Source organism: Condylura cristata, unplaced genomic scaffold (genome assembly GCF_000260355.1).
Source record: "Condylura cristata isolate star-nosed mole 26May11 unplaced genomic scaffold, ConCri1.0 scaffold00001, whole genome shotgun sequence".
Lineage (NCBI taxonomy): Eukaryota > Metazoa > Chordata > Mammalia > Eulipotyphla > Talpidae > Condylura > Condylura cristata.
The window spans coordinates 36,528,820-36,551,606 of NW_004567102.1; positions in this window are offsets into that span (position 1 = coordinate 36,528,820).

The following is a 22,787-nucleotide window of genomic DNA, read 5'->3' on the forward strand; positions in this document are numbered from 1 at the left end:
TATTCAAAAATCTTTCTTGCGTTGCTTATCTTCAATTTTAAACTTGATTTTCAACTCTTTGGTATTAATTTTACCATACAATAGTTTTTTATTTTCAGATTTGTTTTGTGTAATGCCAAGATACAAAAAAAGCATTCATATTATTTTCCCGAAAATATATAGCATTATTTTGTTTTCTCAGTTTAGATCTTTCGTTCATCGTTAGTTTATTTGGGAGTGAGGAATAAATTAAAAACCCAGCTTCTTTTTTAAATCTATAGAGGAAATAAATTTTATAACACTATGTAGAGAATAGTCAATCTTTTTTGGGATTAATTTTGGCAGATTCTGTATTATGTTTCACATAAATTGAGATGTTCAATAAATTATAGTAATGTTTAAAAAATTTATAAAGATTATTAAATATTAGAATTAATGACCTAGCATCTATCAAATATGCATACCAAGGAACATTATCAAAGAGTATTTAGACATAAAACATATTCTTAAGTTACTATCTCTGTTTGCCACAAATCAGAAGAACTGGGATTATCCCTCCATATTCTCTTTGACTTGTCATTAGGCAACTAAATCAGAATCCTGACTTTCTATTCTCTGTTTGACTATTTAATCCTATCTAGTATTTTTTTACATGTAGACTTTATTTAACCCAATATATTCATATGATCATTTAATGTGATCAATAACAAAATTATTGAAATATCTTACACACTTCTTTCAAAACATGTCCTTGAAATCCAATGTGCATTTTATACATAAAGCACATCTCATTTTGAACTAGCTGCATTTCAAATAACCCCTAGTCGCTATCACTATTTGCCAGCATGTTGGTCATCATAGTTCATAAACCTTCAAATTATTCTGTTACTGTTTTCACACACACACACACATATATGTATGTATATATATATATATTCATCTATCTGGGTGACAAAATGATTCTCCTTCAAAATGAGATTTAGGATTTATCTTATCCACTGAGCCTTTATTTCAGGGACTACATGCTTTTCTTCCAAAATTAGTAATGATTCATTTTTATAAAACTATGCATTGCTTAATACCATCTAGTAATGTTTCTGGCAATATGTCCCATTTTTAATCTAAACCAGAATTACCAAACTATTTGTTTAAAATACAGATTTCTGGGTCCCATGTATGACCTATGGCATCAAAATCTGTTAGTTGAACTGAGATTTGCATTTTATGTCACAGCTTTATCATGTAACATTGTTGTACAAAACTGCACAACATTGTTTAGTGAGCCAGAAATATGATTAAAGAGCAATGTGGTTTGTTTTCATCTTCAGCTGTGCCCATGCACAACTAAATTGAAATGATCAAGTCATTTGTGGGGTTGTGTGAGCCTGAATGCTACATGAGCAGCAAATCACCCAGCAATGGGAATCTGCCACAACGATAGCCCAGAGCACCAAACAACTATCCCCATGATCACAGACACAAAGCAGTAGCAACAGTTTCTTGGTTGAGATAAGGCCCTGCAGCAGCAGCAGGTAAGGCAGCTGACAGTTTGAAAGGACAACCTGAGCAATGGTGTCTAACACACATTGCAGCAACAAAATCTCCACAGAATTGATGGACAAGAAGCAGGCCAACTTGGCACATGCAAAGCAGCAAAGAATATTTTCTTCTATTTCAGTCAAAATAATGTGGGCTAATCAATAATGCAAACATCCCGTTTCTCAGGCTATCAACCTCTGTCACCTGAGCCCTTGGAGAGAGAAAGAAACTGCTGGTACAATTATAAGCAATCTTCCTCTACTCTGAAATGTCAATAGACTAGGCAAATAATGCTTGAAAGAAAGGGATGAAAATCTCATAGGTGAAAAGTGATTTGTTTAACATTTTCCCGTTTCTTTTTGCTACACATATTTCTCACACTTCTGTTTCAGAAAATTTTCAGTAACAGACTATCAATGAAGCCTCCATAGGAGAAATGGGTTCTGTGTAATAAATAAATAAAAACACAAAAAGCAATTGTATTGATAGAATGATTCTAATTATTTATAGTGAAGTATGGGAGGGATAGAAAGGGAGCAAGAAATGAAACCCAAATTTTGCAGGAGAAAACTTAAAAGACATTAAATGCCACATAAGTTAGCCTGTTGTCCCTTTATCATAAAGGACACATTTTTCCATGTGATAAAGGATGCCATGTTCATAAAACGTTGGTAATTTCATCTGTGCTTGAATAAAGCAATCATTTGCAGCTTTGGAGATAGTAAAGAGCTTGGCAAGAGGAAGTCAAAGTCATTTTATTGAGTAAGAAATATTAATATTTCTCTGGACAACACTTTTGGTGGGTAACAGGAAGTCCGGGTTTCCTACCGAAAGGAAGGGCAAACAGTCCAGTGATCTAGTCTAGAGTCCTAGCTGATATTCAGTAGAAAATGTTCAAGAGGAAGGAAAGAAGAAAATCTTGACACATTTTCCTGACCCTTCTCCCATATATCAAACCACTCCCCCCACCCTGCCTCCTCAGCTCCAGCTGAACTGAAGGGTTCTGTCTAACTTCAGCCTTTAGATGCTCATCTGGGCTTTAGAGTCCCCATCATTTCTCAGACTGCTGGAGACTCTCCTGCTCACAAAAGTGCCTGCATATCTCTTCAGTGTGTTAAGACAGCCTGAGTCAGCAACTACTCACCATATCCATTTTCCACAATGACACTTCCAAGACAAACATATTCAAAGGGAACTGGGCTCTTCATGCCTGACCATATTCCATAAGTGTTGTTTTACTGTGTTTCTACTGTGAAATATTAAAGTTGGAAGCGTGGAAGTAAAATATTAATATATATACCTGAATTGTCAAAGGAATACAATGTCATAAAATTTAGTATGAGAGTTGTCAACAAAGAGGAGAGAAACCAGAGCAGAAGCTGATGCTTAAGGTTCAGAGATTGAGGTAATACAGTTATTATTTCAGTATATGACCTCCTTCCCCTACCCTCAAAATACTGAATTTTTAAAGATTTATTTGTATTCTATGCATAAAGGGGGATGTAGGCAGAGGTGTGGGGTGAGAGGATTCACCAGAGACAGTGGGAAGCAGAACAGGCAGATCTACTGAAATACACTGCAGAGGGGAGCAGCGGGCTAGACAGGAGAGGTCTGCTGTGCCATGTGGGTGAGCTCCCTGGCTGGGGATTGCCTCATGTCACAGTGGCTGGCATAGTTTCATAGTGCTGAGACTTTTAACTCCTGCATCACCAGGGAAGCCCCAAACTGATTTTTTTTTAATTAATTTTGTTTTGAAAATAATTTATATCCTTTGAGATAAAGACATTATGAATGCATTCCCCAAAATTAGGTTCAGAAGTTTTGGACTCAAGCACAAAACACAAGAAGCTCATCCTCTCTCATAGCTTTACTTTTTTTTTTTAGATTTATTTATTTATTCATACAGAACTGGGGTACAGGCCAGAGATGCGGAGCGGAGGGTGAAAGGATTCACCAGAGACAGAGCGGGGAGCAGAACAGGCAGAATAGGCAGATCGAGGAAGTACACTGCTGAGGGGAGCAGCGGGCGGGTCAGGAGAGGTCTGCCATGCCATGTGGTCACTTCCAGGACAGGTGGGGATCAAACTCATGCGGAAGTGGCTTTAGCTTTTTAGTGCTGTGCTTTAACCTGCTGCGCCACCAGGGAGGGCCTCTCATAGCTTTACTTTAAGTCTTTGTTCCAGCCCTGAATTTTCCCTTGAGCTTCTTGCCAGTGTCTGCAGTATTAACAACCTATTGCTGTATAATCAGCTACCCCAAACTTAGCAGCTTAAAATGACATTATTTGGTATCTAAGAGTCAGAAATCTGCAAGTATCTTAGTTGAGTTGGTTAGACTCAAGATCTCTTTAAGAGACGGCAGACAAGCTGTCAGATGGGGCTGCAGTCAGGTCAAGCATCAACTGGGGTGGACAATGGTCTTCTAAAGTCACTTATGTGGTCGCAGGCAAACCTCAGTTCCTCACTGACTGTCAGGCAGAGACAGTGGAGGTTACCACATGGGCCTCTTCCTAGGGCTGCGACAAAATGATGGGGGGGAGGGGAACTCTCATATATTATTGTTGGGAATGCAAATTTCAAATGATGCTATCATTTTCGAAAACGGTTTGGCCTTTTCTTATAATGTGAAATACATATTGATGATCCAGCAATCTTTCTCCTGGATTTATCTACGAGAAATTAAAACACATGTCCACACAAAGACCTGTATGGGAAAGTTTATAGCAACTTTAAGCTAATGGTAATAGCAAAAATAGAAAAACAAGTTCATTGGTGTTCAATATGTGAATGTATAAACAAAATGTGGCACATTCCTACAAAGGCATGTTGTGTACAGAAAAAAACACAACTACTGATACATGTAACACGTGTATCAATGATGCTAAATAAAGAAGCTAGACAAAAAAAATATGTACAGTGTGATTCCTTTCCTATGACAGTCTGGAAAAGTAAAACTTCAGGAACAAAAATCAGATTAGTGTTTGAGAAATAATGTGAGGGGACTAGTTCCAAACAGACATAAAGTAAATTTTCTGTAACTGAGCACAGTGGTAATGATTATTTGACTGGTGTGTACTTATCAATACTCAAACTGCTCAAACTGTACCTAGAGAAAATGGATTTTTAAAAATTTATTTATTTATGCATACAGAGCTGCAGTATAGGCCAGAGGTGCAGGAACAGTGAGAGGATTCACCAGAGACAGAATGGGGAGCAGAACAGGTAGATGGGTGAAGTACACTGCTGAGGGGAGCAGCCAGCAGGTCAGGAGAGGTCTGCTGTGCCATGTGGGTCACTTCTGGGGCTGGGGATCAAACTCTCACTGGAGTGGCTGCAGCTAGCTTGCAGTGCTGTGTCCCAACCCATTGCACCACCAGAGAGGGCCAACAAGATGGAATTTACAGTATGTAAACTATGCATCATTAAACCTGACTTTAAAAAAATATAATGGTAGGAAGGGCATTCCATTGAGAGGTAAGAGCGAGTGAGAAGGCAGGAAAATATGACAATATGGTGATGCAGGAAAGACTCTACAACAGTTCAATATTGCAAGAGCATGGACAGGTTCCTGGACCCAATTCTAACATGAGTTTATGTGAAGGATTCCCTACACCAACAAGATGCTGGTGTCTAAGAATTCAACTCATTACTGACACTATCTGTCTTGAGATAGCATCAGATTTCATAGGTAAATGATTCAATCTACCAAGATCTTCAGATGTCAGTCTCACATAGACTTTCAGAAGTGCTGTTTCTGAAAACTGGCTATAAATCAGAGATTCCCATAACCCTCTCTGTGACTTCTACTAATTTGCTAGAACAGTTCACAGAATTCAGGAAACTCATTTGCTCACTAAATGACCAATTTATCCTGCAAAAGATATTAAAGAAAACAAATTGACTGTCAGATAAAGAGATACATAGGGTGAAGTCTCAAACAAAGGAGCTTTTCCCTCATGGAGTTTGGGTCTAGAACAGCAGCATGTGGAAATATTCCCCAACCTGGAAGCTGTCTGAACCCCATCCTGATTTTCTAACCAGGCATAATGGATTAAATCACCGGGGTCCCTGGTAATTGATTAATCCTCTAGGTTCTCTCCATTCCCCAGAGGTGAGGGTGGAAGGGGGCTAGCAAGAATTCAAAATGTTAACCCTCTAATTACATGTTTGGCTCTCCTGATAACCAGTCCCCATCTTCAGGTGGGGTCTAAAAGGAAATTTATTAACATAACAAAAAACTTTCCAAGGGTGTCTTTTGAGCCTGTAACATTGGATGAAGACTAAATATTTAAGAAGTATATTTTTGTCTCCTGAGTAAGCAAATAGGTTTTTTTTTTTTATAAATCTCAATTTCATGAAGCATAATATTCAAAGCAAGGAGTGGCAAATGATGGAATCCTGAACATCTCTCTTACATCTTCAGTCTATCTCCAAACTAAAACCTGCTTCCCTCTTATCCAGAAAAGTACCTTCTTATGCTGTCGAAACTATTGATAAGTACACACCAGTCAAATAATCATTACCACTGTGCTCTAAATCTTCCATGCAATGATGCCCTGCCCTACTGTGAATGTGAAAATCTAGGAGACTATACAGAGTTAGATCTTTTTGACAGGTCCCCTTACGATCCCACCAAACAGATGTCACTCTCTTCCAAGGCCATTGCATTGGGCATGGTAGTAGCAGTACAGTGATGACAGTGGTGGTGGCTTTTTTTCTCATCTACCTTTGATTTCCACCCACTGCTCTCCTGTGGTCCAGGCTTTTATTTTTGTCTCACCAGCATTGACATTGGTCTTATTGCATCTGGTCACTCTCCCTTCTTGCCAGATAAATCTTCTGAAAAATACTAATCTAATTCCACCATTTTCTAAGAAAATATTGACCAAGTCCTTATCAATGCAAAGATCTCCTCCATTTTATCCTAATCTACTTTATAAATTTATTTCTCCATATGCCCAGATCAGAGTGATCCCACCTGCTTCAGAGTGAGCCACCCTGAGTTGTTCATTCCTATCTGAGAGCATTTTCTTCAGGGCAGCTATTACAGTTCTGCCTGAAATGCCCTCTTCTTCCCTCTCCACATATTTAAATCTTCTTCTACCATCACTCAGCATAAGACCTACCTCCCCACTCTCACTTCTCCCCCTCAGTAAGCTTTTTCAAGTCATACTCCCTTCCTTTGGCAAACTCAGCAGCATTACTGTCCCATCCATTTGGGGTTTAGGTTGTTATATTGCTAAGAGTAGCCTTGTATTTCTACAGTCCTTGAAAGATTTCAATGCACTTTCCTATTCATCTGATTTGAAGTCTCCTCAGCCATCTATGGGACTATTCCTATTCAAACACAAATAAGTTCAGGCTTTATAATACGCAATGATTTGCCCAAAGTAACACTACTAATAGTAATTTGCAATACATTTTTAAATGAGCAAATAAAGACAGAGACAGGATATTGATTTAGCAACTAAGAAGAGGCAGGACTGTCTTAATGGAGAAGGAATTAAAGTCAGAAAGACTATACAAGGTCAGAATTTGACCATGGTTGTATTCATACAGACCTATCTGCTTGACTTATGAGATTGGTGAAATATCTTAAAGGGAAGAATTTAATCTAAACTGCTCAAAAGATGCATTTTTTAAAGCTTAAAACTGGGAAACTGCACCCTAAGCAAACACTTATTTCTGCTTTTGCGACTCTTGGAGCTGACTGTGTGGGAGAGTTAACTGCTATGTAAAATGTGGAATTAAAATGAAAAAGTTCTTATGTATATTTTTAGAAAATAGAAACAATTAAAATTAAATGTAACTCAAAACCCAGTTAGTAGATTTGGCATTTAAATTGACACTTTAATTAGTAAAATTCTATATGATTAAAGTAGTCACTTGAAATTATCTTTCAAAGTAAAGCATCCTAATATGCTCCAGTTCTTACATGATCTACATTACTTTCTTACTCGTCCCCCTCCCTGAACTGATTTATTCCACAGTTTGAGTTAGGGAGTTTCTGGACTAATGTTTTAGAAAGAAGTTTGTCCAACTGAAAGCAGAGCATGAATCTAATTTGAAAATTAGTCAATATCAATAGTTACAAGGAATATAAATTCCACATGTGGTCTCCACCTGTGGGCTACCTGGACGATACCAGGGAAACTTTGACGAGCGGTGTTGAAGTGTTAATTATGGCAGACCCACAGCTTGAAAGAAGCCTGATTCTTAATTGGGCCTTGAAAGACTATTAGCTGTGTTTTCTGTAAAGTAGTATAAGGAGAGATCTATTTCTTCATACTGAAGGTCTTAGGCCCCTATGTTACATTCCATCTAAGTCACTGACTAGTTGACTATCTTTGAAGGTGTTGATGAGTCAGAGAATTTCTGAGGCTGTACTTGTGATCTAAAATACTTTTTAAACAAGACACATTTTTTAAGACCCCTCATAAGCAACCATAAAAAGGTCTTTGAAAAAGGATATCTAGTTTAATCCCTGCCTTTCATTTAGAACTAGACTGATATCAGAACTACCAGATAAGGATCCAAACAGGTGTTAAAACTCTCCATAGCAAAGACTAGCTAAATATTATATTCAACAAAGAGATTTCCTCTCCTTGCATTAGATAAACTACATTTTCCAACTCTTGCATGTAGAAGTGGGATCACCTGATCAGTTTTTGTGGATGAATTATGAGAAGGGAGGTGCCACTGCCTCATCAAAGTATCAATAGGTAAGAGGACTGTAACTTCCACTTGTGGTTTCTCTCCACCTGGGGGCTACCTGGATGATGCCTGCGAGTCTCGAGTCTGGAGTCTGGGCACTGTGTGTTGAAGTGTTAATTATAGCAGACCCACAGTCCCATAGCTTGCAAGAAGCCTGATCCTTAAGGAGGCAATTAAAAACACAAAGCATGTTTTCTTGGGGATCAAAGAACTGCAATTTTGTGTGTGTGTACAGTTTCAAATATCAAACCTAAAATATACCCCACGGAGGGAACAAACTCAGGGGTTTTCATGGGAAGAAAAGAGGAAGATGAAATAAGTCGTTAAAGAAAGGAGTTGATTAGTGTGAAAAAGCTTATCTTAATAGGTTACTGATTTGCTAAAAAAGGTGAAAAATGACTGATTCTACCCTTCAGCTAACAGTTCATAATTATCAGCTTTATCTGGATTACTTCACATTAATTTTTTTTGCTTAATGGTTTCTTAAAAACAATTACTTTTGGCCAAACTCAAAGGTCTTTGGTCAAATCAAGGACACTAGTAATACAATTTCTCTGCAATGGATCCCTGACTATTTTTTAAATTGTTTCATTGATGTCAATTTTTCATACCACCTCCCACCACTAACAGGATTAATCATAAAGGTGAACAAGAAATAAATTTCTATTATAATAAACCACAGGGTCTCTGGGTGGTTGTTTACTAGACCACTGGCTTATTCTACATTCCCCAGAAAAAGAAATTTCCATTTTTACTATAATTCACAATGCAATATCTGAACAATATTTCTTCATATCTTTAATTCTAGTTGCCCATGTTAGAGGTCAGTGGGTTTTAATATTTTCGGAGACAAGGATTTTTTTTTCAAATCTAATAAAAATCCAAACTCTTCCCCCAGGAAAATAAACAAATGCACATATTTTTGCCAAAAATGTCAAGATGTTTTTAGAACCCCAAGAAACCCCAGGCTAAATTAGCTATTATCAGTAATCAGTGTATTAAGAAAGTAGAAGCGCCCTAAGTATTAATGTACATTTCTACAGTTTACAATTTAAATTATCAATCTCTTCATATATAGTTACCCAGTTATATTCATATATATGATCACTGAATCTTAAAAATGCAGGAAATTTATTCAACATTGATTTTTCTTTCCCCAAGCAAAGATGCCAGTATAACAGTCCCAATGCGAAACATCAATTCTGTGACTCTGACTTCTGATTTATATATCGATTGCCAGCAGTCCCTAGCTCAGAATTATCAGTGATATGATGCTCAATATTCTATGCCAAGCACTGTGTAATTTGCTTTTGGGAGCAAAATTTTGACTCCCTTGCATAACCCTTGAGATCTTTTTTATTTTGCCCTTGTCAAATTCCCTAACTTAATTTCTCATCATTCCCTTACACAAAAGTTTTGTTATTATAATATGTTCATACCATTATGAATCTACCATGTTCTTGCAAGCCTCTGTGACTTTGCTTGGAATCTCCTCTCTCTTGACTGCCTCCCAAAATTCCTAGTACCCTCTAAGCCCAAGCATCACCTAAGCATCATCTTTCTCAATATCATCCCTGGCTTACCTACTCCTTCTAAGGGAACAATCACCATGATTGCACCTGTGTTATTGTGTATGCCCTGGTCATAGTACTCATCACACATAGTTAGGCAAACTGCTTTGCTCTACCAAAAGTGATACACAAGTTTAATGCAACCTTCCTTAAAATATCAACAATAACCTTCAAGGAAATGAACAAAATATATTAAAATTTATGAAGAACAAAAAAAAAACTTTTTTATACAGAACCATGAAAGGCCTTGTGTAACAAACAAAATCCTGAAGGAAAAGAAGAGAAATAAAAGAATAATATAGACTGACTTTAAAACAACAGTAACTACAATAATATAGTTTTTGAGTTAAAACAGATAATGATCCAACCATTAGCATGTGAGTAACTGAATGTGAAGTGTATAACTGGGCCTTCTTTAATTCTCAGTTTTACAAAACACCCAAGTTAATTTAAGAAAAGTGTGGACATGCATTAATTCATGTAACCAAGCTATAAGCAATGAAAGTACAACTAGGAATTAATCCCTTTATTTTCATTTTAGGGTCTCTCTTCCAGAGAGCTACACTCTCTTTCCCTTTTACCTGTTTCCTCTATACTTTAAGAAATACCACTGCTAATGCATTCTAAACTTTGTGTCTAAACTTCCATTGTCATGAGTGACTTTTCTCAAATTCTAAGACAAAAGGTACAGGATGCTGACCTGACTTTACGAGATATTGCCTAATTTTCTTTGGTTATTTTCTTACCACTGGATCAATTGTGGTATGCAGAAAAATGCCCCCTCCAAGAGACTTTTCAGATATAAGAATCCATTCTCCCTCAGGGCCCACAGAAGGAATGTACCAATGCTGGCACCAATTTTATCCCAGTAAAACTGATATTGGACTCCTAGCCCATCCCTAGCCAAACTACAGAGAGAAAAGCAATACTTATGAATGATTATTCAAAGAATTTTCAGGCTATTCTCTTACTCCTCAAAGTGTGATCCATACACCAGAAACATCTACATAACCTGAGAGCTTGTTAGATTTTCAGAAACTGGGACCTACCTTAGACTTAGTAAACCAGAATCTGTATTTTAGCATATGTGCAGCAACACTTGAGAAGAATTATTCTATAACATATTCCTAATCTTACTTCTGTAGCTCTCTGGCCAGGTCTCAGGAAGACAGTGAATATCCTGAAATTGCAGTTAGCTCTTATTGTACATGTGTGCATTTTCTAGAGAGAGATTATATGACTGTTCTCAGGTTTTAAAAACTGGTTTTTTTTTTTTAACATATTCACATAAGGTTAAGAACTTTAGCTATAAATGTTGTAAAATTTGTAACTGGATATTTTAGCTAGGTCTCTCAATACCCACCCTGGGTGTCCTCTTGTCATGACAGCCAGCTCCCTCCAGAAAGAGAGAGAAGACAGGAAGAAATGGTGCTTTTTATAGCCCATTTCCAAGTTACGCACCATCACTTTGGCTTTATTCTATTCTATTTTTGCGTTAGGTTTAGATAACATAATGAACATCTTAATCAAGTATTTCTTATATGGTAAGTACTCAGTAAATGTAGGTCAACTCTTGCACTGAAGGTACTATACGGAGCAATCCAGTGAAGAAGACTATTATATACTATGTTGCACAGCAGTGACCTGACCAGAAAAACTGGGAGGATTTGTTTGGTGTCTGTGCAAGGAGCACATAATTAATTTCGTGGACACTAGGCATTGGGTGACTGAGTCCTTCCTGTGTTGACTGCTAGAAAGCACATAATCACACTTATGGCCTGACATCACAAAGGACTGGGGAGCCTCTTAGCAAGCATTTTATGCCCTGAACTTGCACTTAGCTTAAGGATACTTTCAGCCCTTAAGTTCCATGGACTCAAACTCCCTCATATATATATAAAACAATATTTTATTTTGTGTTATGATATGTAGTTTTGTAAGCTGTTAAAAAGATTTTTGTAACCACATGATATGAAATAATATTTCAAGGTTCACTAATGAAGAAGCAGATATTATAGGAATTTTGATCTAGCATATTCTTTCCAAAACAGGGAACCTAATATTTTTTAGCAATAGTCACTTACTGATGAAAGCTATGGAAATCTCTCTCCCCTCACTATTTCAAATACAGAAATGTCAGCACTATTTTAGAGCTCTTATATACCACATTCAACTTATCCACAAGTACCTCTCGGCCCTCCCTGGTGGCACAACAGGTTAAAGCACAGCACTGTGAAGCTATCTGCAGCCACTGCAGAATGAATTTGATCTCTGACCAGGGAGGTGACCCACAAGCACAGCAGACTTCTCCTGAACTGCTCACTGTTCTTCTCAGCAGTGCACTTCAGTAGATCTGCCTGTTCTGCTCCCCACTCTGTCTCTGGTGAATCTTCTTACTCCCTGCACCTTTGGCCTGTACCCCAGTTCTTGTATGTGTAAATAAATAAATGTTTTACAGTAACAACAACAACAAAAGAAGTCCATTCTCTGTGGGGCTTCCCTGATATTTAGAGAAGAGGATTTATCTTCCCTAAACTTTCCAAATGAGACAGCCTTCAATTGGGGCCTTAAATGCCTCAGGAAAGGCTTTTGAAGGAATATAAGGGTAGATCTAGTTAGTGTCATCCGTTTTCTCAATCCTCAAAGTCCACAGGCATTCTTTTCTAAACTTGTTCAAGACTTCATACTTGTTTTCCTTTTCCACCTGCTTTCACCTTTCTTAATTACATTTTTCCACATTTCTCACACTTATGAATCTGAAAACCTACCATACCATATTGTCCTAAGGACAAAAACTATCAAGTGAGAACATAGGCTAAATTAAAAAACTATCTGTGTTGATAAAATAATCTTTAGTCAAGGCACCATAAATCCACATGAGAATTTAGCATGTTTATCTGTCTTAAATCTATTTCTGTTAAGCAAAGTATCAGAAATCAGCTGGGATGTTTCCATTTTAGATGCGTAGCAGCAGAAGTCATGAATCATGTATGTTGATCAACCTTCAATTACCTTCCAATTTTAACAAATCATAACCATTTTCATGTTTCTGTATAATGATTTATAATTAAAAACACTAAATTTTAAATGAAAACTTTCAAACAGATATCAGTCCTTTTGATCGGTAGGGAATTAATCAATGCTTGTATGTTTAAGGAAAAAGTTAACACATCAATTCACAAATACAAATACATCTCAATAGAACATTAATTTCCCTCTAATAAAAGTAGTACTTTCAAAATCCTACAACTGTCCTGGTCAATTTTAAAAGTCAATGCCACAAATAAAGACTATAGATGAGTATTTTCTAATTGGAGACCAAAGAAACATAAGAGTCAAGTGAAATACATGAGCCTTGATTGAAGCCAGGTTCATGGCAATTTTGGGTTCAACAATCTCATCCCTTCCATTCTCTACATATTATCACAAAATGCATTACCCTGAAAAAAAGAATTTTCTGAGAGCAAAACAAAGGAGCCTCGGTAAGTTAAGTAACAGTTTGTTATTTCATTCAGTAGCAAACTCTTGACAAAACCTATGACTTGTTTAAATATTTACCTCAGTTCTAGAATTAGGAAGGAAAATGATATTTAGGGTAGCGAATATCAACTTATACAGATGATTTGAAAATGCAAACATATTTCATTTAATGGATATTTAGTGTGAATTTAGTTCATTGGTTTGACAAAAGGGTCAGTTTGACCAACCAGTTTAAATGTTGAAACATTTTCCATAAATTGAATGAAATAAAGACCAGTGTTTTAAAACTAAATACATCAAATGAGATTAAATAGTATATTTGCACAGGTGAGTTGATATTAACAGTTTTTCAGTTTTCCCACCTTTTCTGAGTATATTGAGATGCCTCCAAGCAAACAAGTAAAAGTAGCTAATACCTATTTGGTAACTTTTTTGTAAGATTTATTTATTAATGCATACAAGAACCGAAGTACAGGCCAGAAGTGCAGGGGTAAGAGACTTCACCACAGGTAGAAAGGGGAACAGAACAGGCAGATGTACCAAATAACACTGCTGAGGCTAGCACCAGACTGCTGTGCCATGTGGGTCACATCCCTGGCCGGGGATTGAACTCATGTTGTGATGGCTGTAGAGAGCTTCAGAGTGCTGTGCTTTAACCTGTTGTGCCACCGGGGAGGGCCCACCTATTTGGTAACTATTAATGAAACCTATTTGGGAAACTTTCCAGAAATGAAATAACACTAATGACTGAGTAACAAACACTTTGCAAGTCAGGTGGTTTCTAATTCTGTGCTTTCAATAAAATTGAAGGAGTACCTAATTGAGTTGTCAGTTATGGTATTTTTAGCACATAACTTGAAAGAAGTTTTAAAAATTGAGTAATATTGCCATCTTCTAGAGAAAAGTGATGATAAGTAATAGTTATACATAGATGTATGTAAAATGTGACTAGTAAGAGCTACCATGTCAAAGGATTGCCATGAAAAATAAACTAGCACAAAAAGGACTTAGATAATATCTAGCACAAAATGAATGACAATAGATGTGAGTTATCATCATCATCATCATTTTATTGCTATTATTATTACCCTTGCTCTTGGCATAGACAAGAAAACCATGAATCACATCTATCACCATTCCCATGTCCAAAATATTTTAGTGAATTATTTATCAAATTATAGCATATGTATATTGTTTTGACAAATTATTACTGAAAATAATTGTAATGATCATTCCTAAAACTATTTTTAGCATAAATCACCACAATCTACAATAGAAACACTTTAACTTCAATTTTTATAAATACTTTTGTGGCAAAAGTGATTTAGGATTATTTATTAAAGATTTTCAAGCATTCAACTTTTTTACATTAAGATAAAATTATGTGGGTTAGTAAAATAGAAATTAATTTAGAAGAAAAGATCGAAATCAAAATTCCTATGTTAAGGAAGAGTTTCATCATGATTTTAAAAATATTTACTTATTTGTGCATACAAGAACTGGGGCACAGGCCAGAGGTGCAGAGGGTAAGAGGATTCACCAGAGACAGAGTGGGGAGCAGAACAGGCAGGTCTACTGAAATACACTGTTGAGGGAAGGAGCCAGCATGAGAGGGGAGGTCTTCTGTTCCATGTGGGTCACCCCCTTGGCCAGGGATAGAATTCCCTGCAGAGAGCTTCATAGTGCTATGCTTTAACCCACTGCACCACCAGGGAGGGCCTCATGAATTTTTTAAATGAATTATGATAGTTACCAAACTGGTAGAACATATGAATTCCATGTGATACATTTTTTATCATATTCTTTTTGATGGAGTTAAAACTGACTAGGAGTACAGATTCATATCTCCTTAGATGCATGCTATCAAACCGTGCCCACCACCAAGTCACCCCAAGGCCCCTGGGCCCACTCCCTCATAGTATCCCTCTGGCAGCCTCAGCTCTGCAATCTCATTTCCAGGGTGTGTTTTAGTTTAATTTTGTCTGTTCCTCTGTTCAGCAGTTTACTCGTTTTTCCTGAAATGCCTCTACTGGCCATCTGGGTTTATCATGATTTAGTACTGGTGTTTATGTTTCTTTTGCCTTATTACAGGTACATTCAAAAGTAATGGCAGACAGCATTGCATTTCCAAGCAATAAAGGGAGGTCTAGCTAAAGCATACTTCTTATTCGGACTTTTAGTAACAATCAATCAACATCTTTTCTAGTAGCATTATTGAGAGCTTGTTGTGTAAAAGAAAAAGAAGGACTGTGGTGAGCAAACAAAATATTCATTTCTTTATGAAAGAATATGTTCTTAACTGCTTGGGGAAAAATTGCTTGAAGTTTGATTGAATGGGTCAACATCCTACGATGAATAGATGATCGGTCAAGAATAGAAATACCCCAAACTCCTGACCCTCTGTGAAGCCCACATATGTGTGCTAATTAGATGACATGCCTCTTCAACTTCTTCAAAGACAGAAATGTTTGATAGATCATCCCAGTGGTTCTATACCTACCTGAGGGAATAGAAGGAACACTCTGAGGGAAGTCAACTACCGTAGGGTTGCCATGTCCTAACATTGCACCCTAAACTTTGTGCAAGGCAGACTATGTGAACTATCATGGAAGAAGTATAACTTAACACAACATAGTGTTCTTAGTCAAAACTGAATTGTTTTACACAAGTAACATAGCTTCAAAATCCTGCCTCTCTATACATGAAATCTATAAATATCTTAAAACTGAAATGTTCTTCATAACCTACTTGAATTATTCTTAACCCAACCTAGACTCATATGGAAGTAAATCCTGGCCCAGAGATCATTCATAATTTTTTTTTTATTAAAAAGCTTATTTTTACATCATTTTTCACAATTTTTTTTTTCCATCTCAATTGTAATCCCCACGGGTTTCCCATCACCAAATCACCCCTGTGCCACCACCATATAGTCCCGTGCATTTCCCTCCCTTCCCCCCCCCCCGTTTTTGATCCCATTCCCCACTCCACCCCCACATAATGTCTCTGGTCTATGGTTGTTCATTATTTTTGTTATTTTCTCGCCTGGTCCATTATACTCCTGCTATGAGTGAAACCATCCGGTATTTTTCTTTCTCTTTCTGGCTTATCTCACTAAGCAGATCATTCATAATTTTTATTCATTCTACTTAGTGTCAATATTAGGCATGACTCAGAAATGCCAGTATGCTTTATAACGAATTGCTCTCCCAAATTTTATGAGAGTAGAAAGATAGATAGATTATAACATATGCATGTATGTATACTGGTATATCCTCTGGTAGTGTAGTAGAGTTTGGGGAAAAATATGTATAACATTATTTTCTAAAATTGATACTTTAAAAAAAATCTGAATTCTGAAACACATCTCTCCCCAAGGGTTACAGATATGGGATTATGAAGCTGAACTGATATGTAAACACTTGTCAATGTCTTCCTTTTGATGAGCATTTGTCCTGTTAGATAGGTGTTAGGATTAAAGCTGAGGGAAAACATTTGAAATGAGCAATAGTGGGCACCATGTCTAATTATTTTCTGCTTATTAGAAACTTTTTAAGGCCCTCCTTCACTTAGATTCTTAGGGAAGTGCTGGGAAACTTGCTTGACTTTTCTGGAGACACTGGATATCCTAACAGTTATCTTTTTGTGTGCCTCTCTCATCGCGGAATGTTAAACCCTTTCTGCACTTACTAGCCAGGACTCTTTGCTATGTTCCCAGAGTCTTACTACAGGATGAAGAGGGTCATTAATTCACCTGCCCCTTTATACACTTCAGTGTCTTTTATTTTTTTTTTTAAAGATTTATTTATTCGTACAGAACTGGGGTACAGGCCAGAGATGCAGAGGGTGAGAGGATTCACCAGAGACAGAGCGGGGAGCATAACAGGCAGATCGACGAAATACACTGCTGAGGGGAGCAGCGGGCAGGTCAGGAGAGGTCTGCCTCGCCATGTGGTCACCTCCGGGGCAGGCGGGGATCGAACTCATGTGAAAGTGGCTTTAGTTTCTTAGTGCAGTGCTTTAACCCGCTGCGCCACCAGGGAGGGCCAGTGTCTTTTATTTTAACAAATGTAGCAATCTGGTTCCAAGGTTTGGATTTTTCTTTTTATCTTTCTCTAGCTCAAGATTTCGAAAATATTCTTCTTTTACTATGACATTGAAATTTCTGTTATTTTCCTGTTTTCTTTTTATCTTTCTCTAGCTCAAGATTTCGAAAATATTCTTCTTTTACTATGACATTGAAATTTCTGTTATTTTCCTGTTTTCTATTTATAGTTTTCCAGTCAGTGCCCCCCAAATAATAATTCATTCATTCATTTTGGACAGAATAATTTTTCTGCTTACCAAAATGCATACAGAAATAAAATAAAGTTTATTAAATTTCTTTTTTTTTAAGATTTACTTATTTATGCATACAGAACTGGGATACAGGCCAGAGGTGCAGGGGCAATGAGAGGATTCACCAGAGACAGAGTGGAGGGCAGAACAGGCAGATAGATAAATACACAGCTGAGGGGAGCACCGGGCAGGTCAGGGGAGATCTGCCGCGCCATGTGGATCACCTCCTGGGCAGGGAATTGAACTGGCACTGAAGCGCGCCATGTGGATCACCTCCTGGGCAGGGAATTGAACTGGCACTGAAGCAGCTGCGCTAGCTTGCAGTGCTGTGGCCTAACCTGTTGCACCACCAGGGAGGGCCCAAAGTTTACTAGAATTTCATATAAAAGGAAACTTACATTGAGGGAAAAACTGTCAACTTTCTAAGTCTTCAGATATAATTTCTAAATATTACTTTCATGTAGACAGTTTCTGATCTATATAAGTAGCACAGTCACAATAACTTTAGGATAATGTGACTTGTCCCAAAAAGTAAAAGTGATAATTCAAAAATTCATGTTCTTGGCTTATGAATAGCTTAAATAACTCAAGCAGTTTCCTGTACATGACATTGCACCCAATTCGAGCCATTGACCAATCTGAAATTAGTTTAATCAGCCTGTTTAGCCTGAAAGTTCTCTACATCATACTTTCCAAGGAGGTATTGCTCTAGAGTCTGACATTTATTGCAGCAAATGCCACATTCATAAGCATTCGACTGTGCTTTAGGTTTATACTGGCTCCATTAGACATACCCATTAAACGAAAAATTCTTATCTCTTTGATAGGATAATGAGTAGCAATACATAATTATTTTTATACAGATTATTTCTATGATCCATACAAACTATAAAACCAGGGACCTAACAGTCTTATATTTGTGAGACATCTAGTGGCTAAGATAATGGTAAGAACTTCTCTGTATTTGTATTGATACATAATTCTGGTCTCTAAGTAAAACTCTTTTTTTTTTTTTTAAGATTTATTTATTTGTGCATACAGAACTGGGGTACAGGCCAGAGGCTCAGGGGCGGCGAAAGGTTTCACCATAGACAGAGTGGGGAGCAGAACAGGCAGATCGATGAAGTACACTGCTGAGGGGAGCAGCGGGCGGGTCAGGAGAGGTCTGCCACGCCATGTGGTCACCTCTGGGGCAGGCGGGAATCGAACTCATGCGGAAGTGGCTTCAGATTCTCAGTGCTGTGCTTTAACCCGCTGCGCCACCAGGGAGGGCCAGTAAAACTCTTTTAAGTAAGTAATAATTGTTGGGGTTTTTTTTGTTTTGTTTTGTTTTGTTTTGTTTAAGATTTATTTATTTATTTATGCATACAGAACTGGGGTACAGGCCAGAGATGTGGAGGGTGAAAGGATTCAGAGACAGAGTAGGGGGCAGAACAGGCAGATCGATGAAGTACACTGCTGAGGGGAGCAGCGGGCGGGTCAGGAGAGGTCTGCCACGCCATGTGGTCACCTCCGGGGCAGGCGGGGATCGAACTCATGTGGAAGTGGCTTAAGCTTCTCAGTGCAGTGTTTTAACCCGCTGCACCACCAGGGAGGGTCCCAATAGTTGGTGTTTTTTTGCCACTAGCATTTTGTGATTGGATACAGCTCCAGAAATGGCATGATGTAAGTGGTAAGAAGTATAGTTTATGTTCTTCAGATTGTATTCTTGGGGACTAAAAGTCAATAATAACATTCAGAAAACATTCTCGTGCTGGTATATCCAATGTTTTCTGTCTTAGTTTGTTAAGGCTGCCATAACAAATGTTAAAAAGACAATAGCCCCAAAATGGAATCACTTGTGCTAAGCCCCAAATCAAGACTTAATACCTAACTTAATTGCAATTTCAGGCTTGCCTAGGAATATAATTTTAACCAGAGTCTGGGAAGTCCCTGTCATGTAATCCACCTGATAAACCCCTCATTTCACCCAAGGGAAAGTGACCCTGCCTAAAACCACCCATTCTCTTTCTAATCTTGGACACTCTTATCTATGAAAACTTTCCACTTTGTGATGTCAAAGTTCCTTCTATTTACTAGATGGGATATTGTCGAATTCACACACATTTACATGCACACAGAACTTTTATCACTCATCATCCAAGAAATCCCCCCAAACTGAAATGCTGGTCCTTACCATAAGCAGCAATGCATTTTCTAGATTACTGAGCCTATCAAAGATTTACATTTCAGAATGGTTTTTTGACAATTCTACATGAATGCTAAGCTAAGAAACAAAAACAAGGAGCAGTAATTCTCCCCTGGCCCTACTGCCTATTGAAGTGAAGTTGCCTCATATACTTCCATTACCTAGCAGTGGTGTGCTCCGTAATGGTAAGATCGACCATTACTAGGTCAATCTTTTCAAGGGGAAAAGAAATAGTCATTTATTATTATTTTTAATTATTATTTTTATTTCTACATAACTGATTCAGTGTCTGGGTTCAGCCTAGAGAGATTCCAGAATAAATATCTTTTTAACAACTCTTCTTTCCTTGCCTGCTCTTTGTGTTATGGGTTTGTTTTCTTTTTACTAACAGCCTCTATGTCTCTACCTCCCACCCAAGACTGCCTACTGCGTGAACCTTATTTTATTCCAACCTGAGTTCTTCCTTTCTGACTCTTCAAATATTTATTGTATAGACAGTATAATAACTTCCTCAAGAGTTCTCTAAGGTGAGCACACATACCATTCAATAAATATTTTATTGATTCATTGATTTTCTTTATAAATAGCTCTCATTCATTAATTATGTATCTCTTAAAGAGAGAATGTAGAGGAGAGTGATTTGAGTAAATTGAGTTTCTTTCTGAAAGCCTCATTATTGCTTATGTCACCCAAGCAAGTATCTGACTATAGGGTCACCTAGCCAAAAGCATGACACCCAATCCTTTATGCCCAGATTTATCTGGAGAGACTTGGCAGCGTCATCCCCCCACGCAGGGTTTGGTTGGAGAGGTGCAAACTCCCAGTAAGTGAACATTACTTACCATAAGTCTTGTTTTTCTTTCCGAAATTCTCTTACTCTCCTGCTGCAGAAGGAGATTTGTATTTTTCTTCATGGTTTGTTCCCAGGTAGCACTGAAGGAAGGTAGGGACAGAATAGAGCATACTTAACCAAGTTTTCTTTCCAATCTTTGTGAATTATACTAGACATTCCAACCTTTAAACTTGACTTTAAAAGCAAGCAATTCAAACAAATTTTTGCCTATGTTCTCTCAGTCTATTGTCATTGGGGCAGTGGTGACCTAATACCCAATAACACTGTTGGGAAAGTACTAGGGAAACAAAACAAAATAGCACGGGACCATATACATTCACATTTTGGAACAAAAGCCGGTGATAGGGTACAGTAACTTGATTCAACATTAAAGGTAGCTGAACTATTGAAATATTTATAAAACTATTTATTAAAATAAGGCTTTGAGAATCAGGATTTAGTTAAAAATTTTAAATAGTTATTTTAATGTCTCAAAAAATTAAGTTTGTCCTCGACTCTTTTATTTCTTCCCAAATTTAACTCAGGCAACAACTTACTGTTAGTAACTTCTTTTCTATAAAAATCCATTTATAATGTATATCTGTAAAGTGAAATTTTCATCATTTGATTGCTGTGAATGTTTTGCTTTCAGCAAAGGTGACATTTTGCCCCTTATCAAGTAAGAGAATTGTTGTGTGAGAAGTTGCTATCTTGGTGTTAAAAAGCAAAGACTTGTATTCCTGCTAAGGAGTATATATGCAAGTCAGTGATCTCAGGGGAGATTTAGAGGCAACAGTTAATATTTTCTTGTTAAATTCTCTACAACTATAACACTGTGAGTTAATTGTAAATAATGCAGAGGTTTGCATGAGTGAAATTTATCTGTGTATGAAGAACTGTAGGAAAGAAAATTTAGCTGCTGAAGATTTATGTTATATAGATTTTTATTAAGAAGTCGTTAATATCACATTCTTCTCCCAATATTTTCTACATTCTTATTGCAATTAGTCAGCTGTGTTATAAGATGGATTTTCCTTCACTCAACATATTCCCATTCATCTTTACAAAATAAATATAATATTGCTTTTCACTTTATCATCTCACAACTATTGTTTTCCCACTAAGCAAAGATTTTTACCATAAGGCTAAAATCAATAGACATTTAACAAGTAGTATACATAGGTTTATCATCGATCAAAACCCCAAGGAGCTAACACAGCACTTATTAAAATTGAGTTTGAATTTATTCTTGCTATTGTGTTTTGTGAAACATCTTTTAGGGTTTCTTGCTTATTTTATGAAGAAAATAAACAATTTTCACTATTTATTGAGAAAATATTTAAGGAAATTAATCAGAAAAATAATTTATTGATTATAACTGGAATAGGAAAATTTGGAAAGCTTTTTGGCATAACCTCTCTGCCTCTGGCAGTATAATACAGCAGAATAATTTGAAGCTAGTTAGATTTTGAGGAATATTTACATAGAAAATCTTCACTTAAAAAAAATTAGCAGTAGATGGTTGCTTTGATTTTGAAGGCAAAACCAAAGTAGTATCTTCAAGAAAAGTCTTAAAAATGAAGTGGCCTTTGGTAATCTGATTATACTACCTGCTTCTAAGAAACAAAGGTGGAAAAACTTAAAGGTCAAGTTATCAAAGTGATTGTAGCATTTACACAGAATATGAAACTAATTCATACTGAGAATAGACACAAAAACGGTTAAATAGGTTTCAACCCTAAGGGCACAAAAGCGGTGGGGGAACTTATTTAAATTTTTCTGAGGCTTGCTCTCCTAGACACAGCAGAGCCTATAAGGCTTATCCACTAACCTTGAACTGATCTCCAAGACCAATTAGAGTCAAGAGACTACAGAGAAGTGAGGCTATCCAGAGGCAAGGAGCCCCAAAATTAAAAACTCCAGTTACCTGAAAAGAAGGCTCTTCATATTTCTTAGTATATGAACTGCCCTTCAGCTAGCCAATAAACTTCAAGTACACATTTCCTTGCCCAACCCACTCAGCCAGTAAAATTGAACTCCCTTGTTCTCAACCTCAGTTCCTAAAACCTATATAAACTCATACCCTTTCTTTTTTTTAATAATATAAGTTTTTTTACATCATTTTGTACATTTGTTTTTTTTTTTTT